Genomic DNA, 18,089 nt, shown 5'->3' with positions numbered 1-18,089 from the left:
CCGCTTTTGGATTAGAAAGTAATGAAAGAAGGTAGCCAGCACTTGAAGTAAAATTTTTACTCTGAAAAAGAAAAAAAACATCAAAATGAGGTTGAGAGAACAAGAACTGAATAAATTTTGATTTGAGGTAAAATAAATTTGATTTTTTAAATTATACTCCATTGTTTGAAATTAATATGATTTAAAAAAAAAATAACACGTAAATTTACTATAGTTATTGAAGTAATGACTTTTTTTCTCCTAAATCATAAGTAATGTTCAAATCATTAGCCGAATTGGCATCCCACAGAATACAGATGGTAAAACGTAATTTTCTAAGTCAATATCAATTGAATTGATTCAGTTTTTGTTCACAACAGATGTACATGTCAATACAGGTGAATCATAATTTAAAAAAGCTGAATTCAGATGATAAATAATAATAAATTGACTGAAAACTTATCCAACCGGAGGTCGATGCCATTTCTTTGGATTTCACTGTTCCAATTTACAAAATAAACAAACTTTCACTCCAAGTATGGGTTGGAAACTGATGGAGGTTACTGTACAAGGCCTAAAGAGACGATGCGGTAGATAATGGAACTAAAATAAAGGCGCTAAATTTAAACATCATGTATCTGTACGTAACACTGCCAGTAAGATGTAATACTAAGATTAAAACCAAAGATCTTTAAACCATATTCGGTTTAAAGAGAATCATGATTCGATGATGAAACTGTGAAGATACCTCAAAATCATCAGTTTCTTATTGGATTTACGAGGTGTTTTCACCCTGTTGCTGTGACGGCATTATGTAAGAAAATAAAATGGTCTCTCCGAAACAAATATACTTCGGACTAAAATAACATCAGCTATCGGTCGTTGGTAGGTTCAGAAAATATTATTCTACCCTATTTACTCATTAAACTGAGGCGCTAACAAAAATAGTGATAGTATTTCAAAAAATATTTCCAAATATTTCAGAAACAAAACTAAGAAACGTTTGTTAGTCCCCATATCTGTAAAGTTATAAAAGATCCTCAGTCCCTATCTAAAAAAACTTGCGTGAAAACGTCCAGTTCGCAGAAGAAATTCTTTTATGGTCAAAAGGGAAGATTTAATGCAAGAAAAACCGTGAAAGTGTTGCGAATCACCTTCAACCTCTCTCTATTATGCAAACATTTGTACGAGGTCGCATTTCTCAATTGATACGTAATCCTTTTGAAAATGAAGCTTTCCATATAAAATATCACCTATGATGGTGCATCATTACACTCCCAAATATAAGTTTGAAGGAACAAAGAAAGGCGTGAAAGCTAAAACTCGATTGGCTGAAGGGAAAACGTTGACTACTGGTAAAGGTTGGTAAGTACGTCCGACTATGAACGCAACTTACCACCGAGGTCTATTGGATCCAGTTGAGCTTCAGCATCTGATCGAAAGAAGACATTATCCGATACGCGAGGTGTTGTTTCTTCATGGCAATACCAGGTCACACCACAGCAACTGCGACGTAGCAAAACTGGTCGAAATGAATGAAAAACACTTGATCATCCACTTTACAGTCTAGACACTTATCGCCATGTGATTAGCATATCTTTGGACCTCTCAATAAAACACTGTTTACACAAAAGACTTGTGTTCATTCGATCTCAAGGTCTGGCTATTAAATAACGGTTTTATTATAAAAAATATTCCAGCAGTATTGGAAGTCTTCTTTGGTAAGTGCCTTTAGGAGCTCAGTCGTTTTTTGCTATACCGCTTCCATCGACTCAAATCGGGTCCGTTTCTAACCTTTCAAGGAGCAGATCCGTTGACGCAAGAGCTTTTGGTAAGGATTCAGTTTTTTTGGCACCAACTTCGCACAAACTTCTTTCATGTGTAATTCCTCGGCTAAAATTTTTCTAACCGTTTCTTTATCGACGTTTAGAGCTTCGAAAATCATCCGGATACTCATTCGACGATCTACACGCACAATTTGTTTGTTTGTACACGACTCAAAAACACGCGCACGAGATAGAGAATTGTCCCCATAGGCCTCTTGCAACAATTTATAGCAATCATTCTCATTTTTTTCCATTTTTTACGCTCGTGATTGCTAAAATGCAGAAAAATTTTTTATATCTCTCAACATTTCTTTAATACAAAGTCAGAGTAACCTATTCTCAACACACTGTGTAGAGTTTACAGTTTTTTACGAAGGAATATAGAATGTTTGTTATATGCATAAAACCAATTTATGCAGCTGACTGAGTATCCTTTTCATCCCTCGTGCCCGTCGTCAAAATTTTTAAATTGCGTTCGTAAAAAATACGCCTCATAAAAATATGAACCATCTTTTTCTGAGCTGTTTCGTCGGAATTGAGTTTGGCATATTTATTAAACGCAAAACATATAAGGATATAGTAAAAATGCCAAAAAAAGTATTCCGCTTGTAAAAAGAAATGTCCCGTGAAAGAAATATGAACCAAATCCCTTTGCGCGTTAATACCAACGATATGACACTCCAAGACAAAGGTGGTAAAAAAGAAAACTTTTATTTTTAAAATCCGACATGACAAATAGTTTATGTCAAAGTCTCAGCTGGCGAGAATATAAGACGTTTTAAGTAACGACGGAAATTTTATACCATGGCATGAATTTTGTTATGGTTTTCAAAATGAACCCGGATTTTATAAAGATTTGCGACATATGTTGTACTCGAGTTATTATTAAGAAAGGTTGTTTGAAGTTATCGAAAATACGACATTTAGAACAAACCCTAATATAGTATAAAACAAGATGATTACATTTATTGGATAAATACTTTCAAATGAAGAAATCATCAAGGTAGATCCAAAAGGAAATGGAATACGGAAACAACCCGGATAAATTAGGGCTGTTATTGAGACAAGCTAAGCAGGAAGCAAGGGATAGAACTAAATGGAGGAAAAATATTACCTCTATCTCTATGGTAGAGGATGTTGAGGAAAAGTTTGTCCAATATTCTCTGTTTTCATTTAATACCAAGCAATATTATAATCAGTACAATCAATATCTATATTATTTTGGAAATACGACGTATCCACAATAAAATTGTCAATATTATACATAATAAAACTATAAATATATAATAAAACAACGTCTCTACCTTACGGCACAGACAATATTCATTTTCTCTCTCGTACAAGACTCTTTATCTATACTGCGCATGCTTCCCGCGCGCAAAAGATGCGCAGAACTAACTGAATAGCTCGGAGGAGAGAGAGAATGATACACTATTTGTTTCACTTAGTCGGAACACCTTCAATTGGTGAACACATAAGTTTGTTGTGCATCCATCAATGGCTGTCATAAAATTGACAGTATTCATTATATTTTAAAGAAATACTGAAAAACGTCCATTTTTATGACACAGGTCAATGTCAATAACTTCTCTTCCACGTCCTCAAACCTTTATTTCTAATTACTATGTGTAGCATATAATTAGAAAGATACTTTGAAGAAAAAATTACATATTGATTCATTTTATTCATTCATTAAAAGTAAAATTTATAACAATATAAAAATATTTATGATAGTAAATGTCAACATTACCACAATACGAGTATATCATTCTCTATAATACCTCAAAAGTCTGGATACATTCTCAAAATCCTGTATAATAGTTCTATATCTATATATTATAACAGAGAAGTGGATTAGCAAAAAAAACATCTGCGTCATTGCAATTGTGCCCAAAACTCATTTTTTCTCTACCATTTTCTTTTATAGATTTCCTTTTCCCTATTTTCTAGTATTTATTCCATCTCTAAGAAGCTTTTCTTCATTTTCATCCAACATTCTTCTCAATTTACCAATTTGTTTCCATATTTCTCTGTTTGGTTTTTTTCTCACAAATCTTTTAATTTTTCTATTATAGTTTAGTTTATACAGTTTACACTCTACTAATATCAAACAAATTGCTCTATAGCTCTCGCGAATTCATTCAGTTTTCCTAATTTTTCGCATCAAATAGTTTTTACTTTCATCATTTCTTTACCTGCTTCTGGAATTGCTTATTCTGTTTCTGTATTAATTTTGTTGTAAACTCTCCCGTTTCGTACAATATTCCTTCTAATTTTCTTCCTTGTTACTCTTTTCTCCGATTTCTTCTTCATAATTTTTTGAATTATTTCAAATATTGAAATTATTTTCTGAAATTTGTCCAAATTCTGCTGCAATTCGTCCATAAATTTTTTTCGTTTGCCTGTTTTGTAGTATATCTGATGTTTCCCAGATCTACAATGCTAATTATTTTCATTTTATCTGTAGTTTTTATCCTAATCTTGTTCTAATTATTGTTTTTTTATGTGCTGCGTCGCTAATTCAATTCTTTCAATTTCCTATTGCCCAATAGTTTTGGCACAAAATATTTAACCATGGTTCAACCCTTCTTAGAAAGCAGTTTCCGTTAGCTAGTACTGTTTATAAAATAGCAATCATTTTAAGATTTTATCGTTTAGTTAAATGTAGAAATATGCTATTTCGAGCTTATAAAGCAAGTAGGATGCTATCAAAATTTATTTAGTCAGGTGATCCTAGTGTTTTACAAGTACCCTGAAAATGTTCCCTAGATAATGTTCCAGCATCATTAATTTTTTTCGAAGGATTAAACTAACTGTAAATGCGTAACAATTTTTTGGAATACATCCGTTCTTCGCGGCATGTGGCTTTTGGACAGACCAAAATGCCAATTGGACCGGGAAGCTTATTCTTTTTGTCTAGACCAGGGGTCTCCAAACTTTGAAGCCTTCGGGCCAGGATAATTTTTTTCGTTACATCCCAAGGACCAAAACAATAGTCGGTGAAAAATCACAATTCCATAAATCTCATTAGTGTTTTTTTTGTTTTTGTTTCATTAGTTGGATTAATTCCACATTTGTTATTTGTTAGTTAATAAATATGCTTAATTTTGATATTTTAGTTGAGTTTTCTACATCATCAAGTAATTATCACTCTGTGTTTTCTTTCTATTCCATTCAACTTACCACAGTACATACATGGTACATAGTAACACATTAGTTTTAAGCTGTCGCGGGCCGGATTGATGGAACTGGAGGGCCGGTTCTGGCCCGCGAGCCGTAGTTTGGAGACCCGTGGTCTAGACTATCCACCATCTTTGAACTTTTTACACACAGTACGTCCCAAAAACAAGGGGATCCCTCGGCACGTCACTTTCGAAGTATTTAATGACTCCAAACCCTCTCCTTTTGAGTGAAATTCTTGTGAATCTTGAAAGACGTCCTCACCTTTACATCATATTATAATTATAAAGAAAACAAAATTGTTTCGATTGTATCGATATCTTGAAAAGAAAACGGAATATTCAAAAATTTTTTACTTCATTTTCTCAAGTTTCTCGTTAAATTGAAAAACACTCCGACTGAGTGCTATAAATTGTTGCAAGAGACCTATGGAGACAATTCTCTATCTCGTGCGCGTGTTTTTGAGTGGTGTAAGCGCTTTAGTGAGGTCCTGAAGATGACCAGCGCCCAGGTCGCCCTGTGATTGTTTCAACTCCGGAAACAGTGACCAAAATCAACCAAATTGTGCGTGCAGATCGTCTAATGAGCATCCGAATGATTTTCGAAACTGTAAACGTCGATAAAGAAACGGTTAGAAAAATTTTAGACGAGGAATTACACATGACAAAAGTCTGTGCGAAGTTGGTGCTAAAAAATCTGCCTCCCGATTAAAAGCTCTTGCATCAACGGGTCTGCTCAGATTTCCTTGAAAGGCTACAAAAATATCTGCTTTAAAAGGGACCCAATTTGAGTCAATGGAAACGGTAAAGCAAAAAACGGAAGAGCTCCTCACCAAAGAAGACTTCCAGCACTGCTTCGATCAATGGAAAAAACGTATGGAAAGGTGTGTGGCGAGGGAAAGGCAGTATAAAACCCTTTTTCGTAACCAGTCTCGTTATTTAATAGCCAGACCTCGTAAATGCTTTCATTCTATACAACCAATATTTGAAAGAATTGTTTTTCTACAAAGTTATTTTGATATTATTTTACAACAACCAATTTTTAATCTTCTAAATTTTATGTACGTTATTTCCTGAATTCTACTTTTTTTTAAATCTTGAATTGATTTATAGATAAAACAACGGAAACCTCTAAAAATCTGGCTAGTTTTTTGTGACAATGCCTACACCCTAAGCTTTCAGTAAGCAGGATCACTGGCGATAAACCGCTTGAGAAACCCAACGGACCCTTCACAAATCTGTACCCAATATCCAGGCAACAAAAGGTAAAAGGGGATATTTTCTCCTTTGCCCCCTTCTTACGCATCTATAAACAGACTCACACTAGAAGTTTATATTGAATACACATACACACTTGAAATCCTCGGTAGATAAATCGAAATTACTTTGTTTAACTCGAGCGAACGAATAGACGGTATAAATCTTTCTCCTTTGAAATTACCCGCAGAACTCAAATTTCATTCGAAACGACTTAAATCCCTAATTACTAACTATTTCCCGGCAAATTAGAAATGCTTGTGTGTTCGGAAGTTGGCAAGCTGAAATTGTTAGTATTCCGACAGATTTAATGTTAGGATTCTAGATTCGAAATTATATCTTCAGTTTTCTCAAACCTTCGGGGGTTTTTGTTTAATCGCAGCGAAAACTCTATTTGTATCCATTTTGGAAATTGGTACTAGAGAAAATGATTTAATGCTTCTGAAGTAATAATTCCATAAAGGAAAATGATGAATAGTTTTACTTGGATATAAAAATTCAGTTATCTTCACAAACCTATAGGAATTTATAGAATAGATATAAACTCCAATTCTGATAATTGTCAGGTCCCTCTGACTGATCCCTGTTTTAAACCACTCTAAATAATTCTTCGATGCAATGTATGCCTGTCCATTTTCATCTAGATCTTAAGTAGACTAATTTGGTGCAAGTAGCTAAAAGTTTGGCTCAAGGTTAACTGCCTTAAGTCTTCTTTTGTACTGTCCAGCTACTTACAGCCACTCTACGCTCTTGTTGGACCACTGAGGGCCGAATATACTGACAATAAATCGGTTATCTTTCTCGGATTTGCATTTACACTGTTACCAGACATGTTCAGCGCACTGAAGATTTCTCGCTGACTCGTCTTGACCTTGTCCGTGATCGCTTCCATCTACTCAAATCGGGTCCGTTTCAAAGCAGATCTTTTTCTAACCTAAGCAGATACCTAAATCTTTATCGGCGTTTACAGCATAGACAATCATCCGGATGCTCATTCGATGATCTGCACGCACAATTTGGTTGATTTTGATCACTATTTAGGGAGTTGAAGTAGTCGCAGGGAGACCTAGGCGCTGGTCATCTTCAGTGCTCTCTCGGCCATCACTAAAGCGCTTACACCACTCAAAAACACGCGCACGAGATAGAGAATTGTCTCCATAGGTCTCTTGCAACAATTTATAACACTCAGTCGGAGTTTTTTTCAGTTTAACCAGAAAACACGTTTGTTTAAAACCACTACTGCACAAATACTAAAATAGTTTGGTACAATTTAAGATTAAAATGAATACATTGTCGTGTTCGTTTTTTTGCCAGTGACTTGCGATTACGGGAGTGTCATCCTTATTATGATCGCGACCCTTTTGGGAGAAGAATATTTAGAACAAAAATTGTTTCTCTGGTACCAAGGGCATTTCTACAACCGAACTCTAAATCGTCTAAATAATTTTCGAATTTGTCTATTATTCTAGCTTGTATGATGTGGAAAATAACTGTTTAGGAGGAAAAATGTCGGATGGAATGTTTTTAGGGGTATTTTTAGGGACTTTTATACCTTCAAATACCTATATGTAACGTTGTAACAAATAATTTAGTACGATTAATGAACCACTCGTATTGTAGGCGAACCAATCACAACGACTATCGATTTTAAGCAAAAAAAATATTTCTACGCTTGTATTTATTCAATATTGAGATAACTCGTTGTGTCAAAAACCTCTTAACATCCAACGCAGCTGTTCCGGTGTGGAAAAAAAACACCATCTCTATTCATTAAGTGAGTCTACAACAAAAGCTAACGGGCAGACACTTGATAAATTACCAGAATGAGAAGGCATTTTCAACTGCAATCATAACCAATAAGGAAAATAAACAAGTCATATTGTTTGTTTATAATTAAATTACTTTTATCTAATAATAATACCACCATTGTTTTCCGAGATTTAACGTGTAATTGAGATGGATAATACCCACATAACACGTCGGTATATCCTAAGTGTTATTTCTTCCACTTGATATTTTAATAAAATATACGAGGGTTGTCCAGTACCGGTCTAACTAATAAACAAGACATTTTTCAATCCATAGTCATTTTTATTTTACAACTTAGTCTCTTTTTCAATTTATACACTTGCTCTAACGTAAGTAAAAAATAAACTACGAGGTGTGGCTATTAAGTAACGACACTAGCGTTGCTACAGAAAAAATTACGCGTGCGCCAATGGTAAGCGTCAGTCAAATGTTTAGTCTGAAGCCTACTCTACCGAATGCGTTGTCTGTAGACAAACCAGTGTAGCCGTTGAATTCTGTTTTCTTCTTTTGCCGTAAAAATAATCGTCGTGATAATAAATCAACGGTTTTTTGTTAAATTTCACATGAAATTATTTAAATAAGTTTATGGCAATGCATGTTTGTCGCGTCTACATATTTTTTGTAGAATTTAAGCATTTTCACGATGGCCGAGAAGATGTTAAACATGATTCACCTTCGGGTTGTTCTTTCACATCAAAAACGCCATCAAATATCGAAAAACTCGGTCAAATTTTACATGAAAATGTTGATGTGCAAAACTAGTGTCTAAAATCCTCACATTTTACCAACAAGAAGCTCGCAAATCCAACATCCTAGTGGTAGATTTTGCATCGTAGTACTTCTACGTCTTCTACTTCTATGTCTAACTGACATAAAAAGTGTTCCGATTAATGGAAGCTTCGCATGGAGGAATATAAGGGGTGTATATTGATGTTGGTAATGAATAAATATACACAATTTTATATCATATGACCACCACATTCAAAACCAACCAATTATTACACCGTTCTGAAAAGATTCAACAAGATCGAAACCGGATTATACCTTTGCTATTGCGAAATATCTTATTTGTGTTGATGGAAGTTCCAAGTATCTTCTCTAGGAAAATCACGATAAAATATTGAAGACCAATCAAGCAATGATCATATGTATTTGATCATTGTCCGATTCAAGGTAGCCAGAAACATTTTTTTTTGTTCTGATATATTTAAGACGTACGTGCCTACAGGATATAATAATCTACTCAGTATCCTTCAAATATAAATAATTATAACCTCCAAAAATCTCTTTCTGCTCGTTTCCTTAGACATGAGAGTCGTGATCTCTCTTCCCTATGGTATAACGATACATAAAGGGGCTGGTGACTTGTTAGATTTGATCAAATCATCTCATAGGTGATCGGCCTCTAATTTTTTTTCCTTGTACTCCTCCTATATATATTTCAAACAAACTAAGTAACTTCTAAGTTTGTAAATTTATGCATAAATGATTGACATTTTCGTAGTTTCAGTATATCATCAAAATACAATTGCGTATATGTTAAAACCGATTTCCATAGGATACAATTGACCGTTGTATCGGCTTCTTAAAGATAATATATTCCATGTTTGTGATTAAGATTATTACATACTGTTCTGTATCGCCCGCGTAGATACTTGACAGGATAAGATACGCGCCCGTGGTATTTCAAAGATTTATTAAGTACAGTAGCTGAGATGGCATCGCCCTACGGATACCCTATCTGGAAACAGAACCGGATTAGGATTTGTATTTATATCATTGTATTCAAAAATTTCATACAAGAATACATTTCGATATATATCAGGATTGGTCAGTGAATCGTGTCCCATGTACATGTGATACGGCTCTCAACCTGGCAACTATTCACTCGATTTGACAACACTTATCTAGATTTTGTTTATGGAGAAACTTTAAAATTGAGGTTATTGGTCTAAGAAATGAGAAGGGTAGTACCTACGGAGCTCAATTAAATGTGACGTTTCTATTTATTCTTCTTTTGCTGGTAATCTGACTTTTTGTTCCATTTTTCTCGTTTATTATAATTTTTTATTGTATTAATATCCATTTCTTTATCTATTTCACCCAAATTTTTCTTGGTGCTTCCATTTTTCGATAAATTTCTGCCATATTTACCACGTCGTCTGCATATTGTAAATTTATAGGGTATCTAGCATCCCTAGTGGGCTTGGACTATCCCTTTTTCCACCATAAAGCCTTCCGATCTTAGTCTATTCAATTTTACTTTCTGTTATTTCGATTTTGGTAAATACCTTTCATACGTTGTGTCTATGGATTGAGTCGAATGCTGCTCTCAGATCTATGTACGTTGAGTGCTGTGTTTGCTCCTTGTGGATAGGAACTAGCAGATTCTCCACCATTATGGTATTGTTTCTGCCCTCCACGCATCCTTCATCATCTCTAATATCCATGTTTTGCATTCTTCTTCCAGATATTTAACTATTTCTGGATCTATCTTATCTGGTACGTTCGTCTGTTGATTTTGATTTTCCGTATTGCCTCTTCGACTTTTTCATAGTTGATTTTTTTCATATTTGTATTTTCTTCTTCTTCATCGTCTGTCCGTATATTTGGTCTGCTTCTTTCTTGAATTTCTTCGAGTAAGTAATCAATATTTCTTTACATTTTGATCTCTATGTATTTAATTTCTTTAATCTCTTTCTTATGTTTTATTATCATATTCTTTGTTTAGTTCTTCATCTTTTCTTCATCTCCTTATTTTGTTTCATGTACTTTTCGCCGTGTTGATCTTTTTTGTGTATATTTTCTCATTGCTTGTTTTTTCTTCTTAATTACTTCTTGTATTTCGTTTTTCCTCCATCTAGTCCTCTTGTTTCGTTATCCTTCTATCCTATATAATTTCTGCTGTCTCAAATAATATATTTCTATCTTCTAAATTCTCAAATACTTGTAATTGTGATTGAATTTTAGAGCAAGTGACTTTTTAGTAAGTAGTTTTTGTACGTGAACAAGTAGATAATTTTTTAATGTCCCCGTATATATTTCACGTTTCTAATCAGATTTTAGGTCACGTTATAAAGCATTATTTACTTCCGTATCAAATCTATTCAACATACACGTCCACAAATACATTAAATCCTCACCAAGTGGAATAAGCTTCAATTTGAATATTACCATTATGTATCGGTTGGTTGAGAAATTCAAACTTGTTTCCATCAACGAAATCTCTTCAGTGTGAAAAGGGGGGAATTTAATCTTCTCGATATAGAATGTGAACGATCTTCCCGCCAAAATCCTATTAAACCAACAAAAACTTTGTAAATGGAAATTTCGAACTAGTAGTAAACCACTTTTTTATAAACAGATTGATTTCTCAAAATTACTTTATAGTAGTAGACTTTTAAATCTCGTTAAATTCTTGATTACATCAAATTTTTATATTGGAAACAAACCAGTTTTTATTATTTGTAAATAATATTAAAAAGGATTTGTCCGTAACTTCAAGGTTAGTTTGACAATAAATTTCGGCAAAATTTTTGTTCAGCGAGCATCTTCTTGATGTTTGAGAACAGGAAACACACGCTGAAGGCCAGATCTGGAAAATATGGCGAATATGGAAGCAATTTGCATCCCAATTCATCAAATTTCTTCATCATTTCCGTAGAATTGTCTTGAAATCTATAAAAGTGACTTTTCTCAAAATTTTATAATTCACGCTGAATCGACGGACTATTCGCCATGGAAGGCAAGTAGAAGACTTCATCCAATCAAATAATCCTCCTATTGAAAACGAAATTAACGTCTGAGTAAAAACTGATAAAGAAAAAGCCGAAATATATTCTAAACACCTAAGCAATGTATTTAAACCCTATATCTCAGAAATATTTGCTGAAGAAGAAGATAAAATTGTTCTAATCCTGAATGTACCTTTCAACTCGATCTTCATTACCAAAAAATGACAATAACTACTACAATAACTACAATAAGTAGTACATTTACTTTAATATTTAGGTTCGGCCTTCTGTCTCCAAAATTGATTCAATGTTCAGCAGATCTTCAGCAGCCCTTGCTCACCGAGCCTCCGCCGTGTTTTACAGCCGGAATTACACATCCTAACATCCCTTCTATTAGACCCAAAAACCTCCAGACAGACAGGTTTCTTCATTACCACCCTCGCAAACAGGCCAGCTTCTTCTCATTGTAGAAGTACTCAAAGCACCGAGGAATCCCGATTATGCTGAAAGATACATTTTCCGTGGATCAGGCGCTGGCCAGAATGTACTAGATTTTCCCTTCCCTTCAATTTATACCAAGTCTCTAGTCACCATTAATTGTCACCCTTCCAAAAAGAAAAGCTTCTCTCAATCTTCTTTTTAATCAAGTATTCAAAGGCAGATTACTGGATTCATTGGTCTGAGCTGCTTTTTTTCTGGTCCCGTGACTCGTGGATCACGTTGGTTGCGGTTTGTCGAGGCTACCCTGAACGTTTTTTATCGCCAAAACTCCTGGTAGATGCAAATGCCTATGAAGACATGCGATTATGCACGTGCCTCAACCTCGGTGGTGGGCGTTTTCTATCGTTAAAGCTCCTGGCGGACGAATATTTGCGACTAAAGCAAACTGGGACTAAACTACAATCATAAACACGGAATAAATAATTCCCTGTCCTTGTGAAGTAAACAAATAAAGGACTCTATTATTTTTGATGTAAATAATGGATTATGGGGTGATTTTTCAATAAAAAAGTTATCGGAAGGAACCAGAACAGTAGAACATGGCGGATTTTGCAACAAAATGTGAATAGTGAGCTCGTAAGGTTAAATATTAATTACGTGGACTAAACTTATATGTTAACACGATAAATTTTACTCAACTGAAATAATCAAGAAATAAACTAGGTTTAAACAATTAGGTGATTGCTCTATATTTTGAACAATTGTGACAAACAGGAAGTACGTTTCATTTATTGCTTTTATTCGATTGTATATTGCAATGTTATTCACCCTGAACATATGGTAAATGATATACAGTCTGGTAATGTAATTAGACATCAATTTCGAATTATGACGACGTTTGGTGGTTTGTAATATGAAAAAAATGTTTTGGTTTGTATTAGAATGAAAAAATATGGCGGAAAGAGGCGTTTATAACTATTAAAAGTACTCGTAGTTTCTCGATGTATTGTAGAAATTGATAATTGTTGAGAAAAATAAATATTTCATTCACACAATATTTCACATGAATCTTTTGTAAGATAATAATGTTTCTTTTCAGTTCTACATTATTTCACGCATTCTAAACCCGAATATTTTCAAATTATACAACTTTGTAGCACACAGAATGAATTTTTTGTGAACCATAACTTCCATTATACTTAATTGTTCAAAAAACGGAATTCCAAATTGTTTTATAAACATCTAACAATTATTTTCAAAACCCATTGTCTACTTCTGTTTTTTAATGATACTTATTTAGGAAAGAAAAAAATTAGTTCCATGTTTGTTGTTTACTTTTTACTGAAACCACAATGAAAGACTGGCTAATGGTCTGACAATATAACTTTGTGTTCGCCAAAATACAGATCCGGAACAACAGTATTTTATATTCGATTGAAGAATTCATCCATTCATCAAATTTCAAAATGATACACTTTAACAATTTTTTCTTCTATATTTTCAAGCGCATGTTTATTATTTTTTAATTGTGAATTATTTCTTTGGCGTTTATGATTATAGTTTAGTCCCAGTTAATCCTGTGAGACGCAAGAACGTGCTGTGATTCATACTTTTTGCAGCAAGACATCTTTTTTTGAAGTTCGTATACTAGTTATTATATACTAGTATAAATTAGATAAAACCAAGGAACTATCGGCTGAGGCTCATTCATAATGGCATGTCTTCATAGGCATATGCATCTACCAGAAGTTTTGGCGATAAAAAATGTTCAGGGCAGCCTCGAAAAACCGCAACCACTGAAGATGAACGTATTATATTGATAAGTAAACGTGACACACAACTCTTGGAACCAGAGAAAGAAGCAGCTCAGACCAATGAATGCAGTAATCTGACTTTGAGTACATATAAAATAAAAAGAAGATTGAGTGAAGCTTTTATTTTTGGAAGAGTCACAGTCAATGGTGATTAGAGACCTGGTATAAATTGAAGGTATTTTGAAGAAAGATTGTAGGAAAATCTAGTACATTCTGGCAAGCGCCTGATCTACAGAAAAAGTATCTTCCAGCATCATCAGGATTCGTACGTATTGTATTGATAAGTAAACGTGATCCACAACTCTCTGGACCAGGGACAAAAACAGCTCAGTCCAATAAATTCAGCGTTCTGCTTTCGAGTACAGTAAACAGGAGATTAAGAGAAGCTGGTCTTTTTTGGAAGGATAACAGGGAACAAACCTCTCTAAAGATAAATAAATATAAATAAAGAAGCTAAAGAACATGAAAATTGGACGCATGAGATTTGTGAGTAAGTTTTATGGAATGATGAGTCCAAGGTTTAGTTTGTGGGTCTAAGAGAGCAGTGAGTGTGCGCAGGTCAAAGGAAGAATGGATGCTTGATCCACGTATAACCCTGATTATAAAACACAGTGGAGTCTTGGTGATGGTTGAAGGGGTTTTGAAGATAAAGCTATAACCAATATTGCAGGAAAATCTAATTCATTCTGGCAAGCGCATGATCCACAAAAAATTCATCTTCCAGCATGCAAAGGATATTTGAAATAATTGGAAGGGAGGAATGTACTGAAAGTAACGATTGAGTTAATGTGGCACAAATTGGACAAGACTTCCACTTCATATCTTTGGAAAATCCTCAAAAACGAATAGAAACAAATAGACGACAATTTTTTGTCAAAATTGTTATCTGAGCGACGCGTATATATATTCAAAATTATAATTTTTTGTTCAGTATCATGAAAATTCTCTACCTATAAAGTCACGTTACATTTTGGTAAGGTTGAATCAATGAGTAAAAACATTCCTTGTTGGTACTTATTTTTTAGTCAAACCTCGTACACATCAACTTTTGTACATATTTAGTATGTTCATAAACTGAAATAAAATTTATCAAAAAATTGTTAAATAAGTTTCTTCAAACAATTCATGCCATCTGCATAAGTCGATTAGTTCTTTTGATCAAAACGACAGTTAAACGGAATATTTTTATATTTGATATTCCCAAAATTACAGTCGTTTATTGTTAGAATGATAAAAATAATAATAAAAACTACTGTATGACATTAAAGTGAAATAAGTTGCTATCGAATTCTACTCATTACGAACCTGTATTAGCCTCGACTTGTACGCTTAACCTATGATTACTGATATTGAAAAAAATTTAAACACTACCTATGTATCTTACACGTGCTAGTGCTTCTTAAATTAAATTTCTGCGCTTCTATTACATGAAAAATATATTACTACTTTTCCTTTGTTGTAAAATTGAAATAAAATAAATAATTTAAGATCTCCTTGGAGTCAGAGACATTAATTAGACGACTCACGCCGTAACTATCGATGTAACAGATACAGGACACCATAAAACAAATATTTATGTATTAAACGACAGTTTTCAAATTTCAAGATGTCTTCTTCTTCTTCTTCTTCTTCTTATTTTAAGACTATGTCTTGTGTTTTCAAAGAGGCAGCCTAAGTTGTGACTCGGAGGACCAGCTCTCATACCAGCGCTTTGGTGGTCTTCCAGGCGGTCTACTAGTATTGGGTCTCTCTTCCTTTGCGATTTTCGCCAGTCGATCGTCGTCCATTCTATTGACATGATCTCTCCATGCTCTTCTTCTAGTTCTGGCCCATCTCACTATATCCGGAACGTCACACATTCTTCTGATTTCATTGCTCCTTATTCTGTCTCTTAGTGTTTTCCCTGTGATTGAGCGTAATGTCTTCATCTCGGTCGTTCTAAGAATCCGCTTAGTAGTTGCAGTCTCCACCCTCGTTTCTATGGCGTATGTCATTACTGGTCTGACACAAGTTTTATATATCCGTGTTTTGCTTTCGATACTTAAAAATTTATTCCTCCATATCACGGTGCGAAGGAATCCTGATATCCTAGATGCTGCTGTTGTTTGCGTTTTGACTTCTTGTTTCAAGTTCCTATTGCTCGTGATATTAACCCCTAAATATTTAAAAGACATAACCTGCTCTACACTTTTATTATAAATTGCCAGTTTGCATCTTCTTGGTTCTCTCGCTATTGTCAAGGATTGTGTCTTTTGTGTCGATATGATCATATTGAATTTTCCTGCAACTGTTTCAAATCTGTGTAGCAGTTTTTGCAGATTATCCTCATCTTCGGATATCACAACCGCGTCATCAGCGTAGCAAACTATCTTAAACTCATATTTTCCCATTCTGTATCCTCTGCCTGCCGTTTTGACTTCTTTTATGATTTCGTCCATTATAATGTTGAAGAGTATTCGGCTGAGACTATCTCCTTGTCTGATCCCTGTTGATACTGGCATTTTACTGGAGAGTTCGTTGTTTGCTCTTACGTATATGATATTTCCGTTGTTCATGTCCCGAATGATGTCTGTTGTCCTTTGGTTTACGCCTCGTTCTTTTAGTAGCTCAATGGTGTCATGTAATCTCACTCTGTCAAATGCTTTTGTTAAGTCTATGAAGCACATAAACGCGGTTTTATTGTACTCTATGGCCTTTTCGGCAATCTGTCTTAAGATGAATATAGCGTCTATGGTTGATCTATTTTGTCTAAATCCCCTAAAGTCTTCGCTCATGCCGCTACTTGAGATTTCTTCTGCAATAATTTTTGTTAGTAATTTTGAAGTCGTGCTTAGGAGGCTGATCCCTCTATAATTATTTGGATCTTTCTTTTCCCCTTTTTTAAAGACGGGGATCGTCATTCTTATTTTCCATTCCTCTGGTACTTTTCTCTGGTCGTATATCTTGTTTAACATGACATGCATTTGGTCTATTAATTCATTGTCACCATATTTAAGAAGCTCGTTATTAATGTTATCCAGCCCTGGTGATTTCCTGTTTTTCATCTTGCGCATTGTTGCTTCAATTTTTCTCTTTTGATATCAGTTGTTGTTGGATGTCTTCTCCTTCCCCAGATATATTTTCTTGTTTCTGTTCTGTGGGTTGGCTTGTTATTGTATCACCGTAGAGTTCATGGAAATACCTTTCCTGTCTTTTGATGTTCCTTATCATATTCCAGATCTTTTTTTGTCCCCCATATAAGTCAATTTCCATGTCTGATGAGTATTTATCCCAGAATTGTCTCTTAATCGTTTGTATTTCCATATTTGTCCTATTCCTCACGACTTTCTAATCAGCATATGTAATTGTTTGACTTCTATATTGAAGATACGATTTTCTTTTTTCTTCCGCAAGTGATTTGATTTCGTGTGTGAACCATGGTTTCGTGTTGGGCTTTCCGTTTAGGTTCATCTTTCGTTTGCCTAATGTCTCTTCTGCAGCTGTCCTTATATTAGTACTTAATCTTTTCCATGCTAGTTCTACGGTATCATCTTTCAAGATCTTGTTTTCATTTCAAGATGTCTTCTTACAAAATCTTGTTGGAATTTTTTGAAATGACCAATTTCTTACACGAAAAACATTTACAGCCGTGTATTTTGTTACTTGAATTACATGCGATGAAGTTTCTGTGAAGAAATATCAATCCTCTGTTGACGCCAATGGATCAAATAACAAAAAAAGTGACCAAGAACAATTCAAATATCTTTAACAACGAAAAGTCTGTAGGCTTGAGCTATAATTAAAAAATATGCAAGGATTTCTGCGGAAAAATAAATTTCAACTTTAATGCCTTGTATTTTATTCCATTCGAGCTAAATTCCATAAGATTAGATTCAGGTTTTGGAGATGTCGTAGCTTCATATTTCCGCTGTTAACCATTGAGCTGTAATTTGGCTTTGGTAAAGGGTAGTCTTTACAGGCTGTGCTCTGTTCTTGTTATGTAATCTTGTAGAACGGTGACTGCACTTCTTGGTGGTCTTCGGGAAGCTTTTGAAGCTGCGAACTTCAATT

General features: G+C 34.4%; 1 protein-coding gene across 1 annotated transcript in view; it reads left to right on the top strand.

Annotated features, from left to right (window-relative positions):
* The window catches only part of LOC130445054 (uncharacterized), a 187,569-nt gene that overhangs the window by 157,340 nt on the left and 12,140 nt on the right, over positions 1 to 18,089 (top strand). The window lies entirely within an intron of this gene.

The sequence above is a fragment of the Diorhabda sublineata genome, chromosome 6 (genome assembly GCF_026230105.1).
Source record: "Diorhabda sublineata isolate icDioSubl1.1 chromosome 6, icDioSubl1.1, whole genome shotgun sequence".
Classification (NCBI taxonomy): Eukaryota; Metazoa; Arthropoda; class Insecta; order Coleoptera; family Chrysomelidae; genus Diorhabda; species Diorhabda sublineata.
The sequence above is the reverse complement of the archived record's forward strand: the minus strand, read 5'-3'. Positions and strand labels throughout refer to the sequence as shown.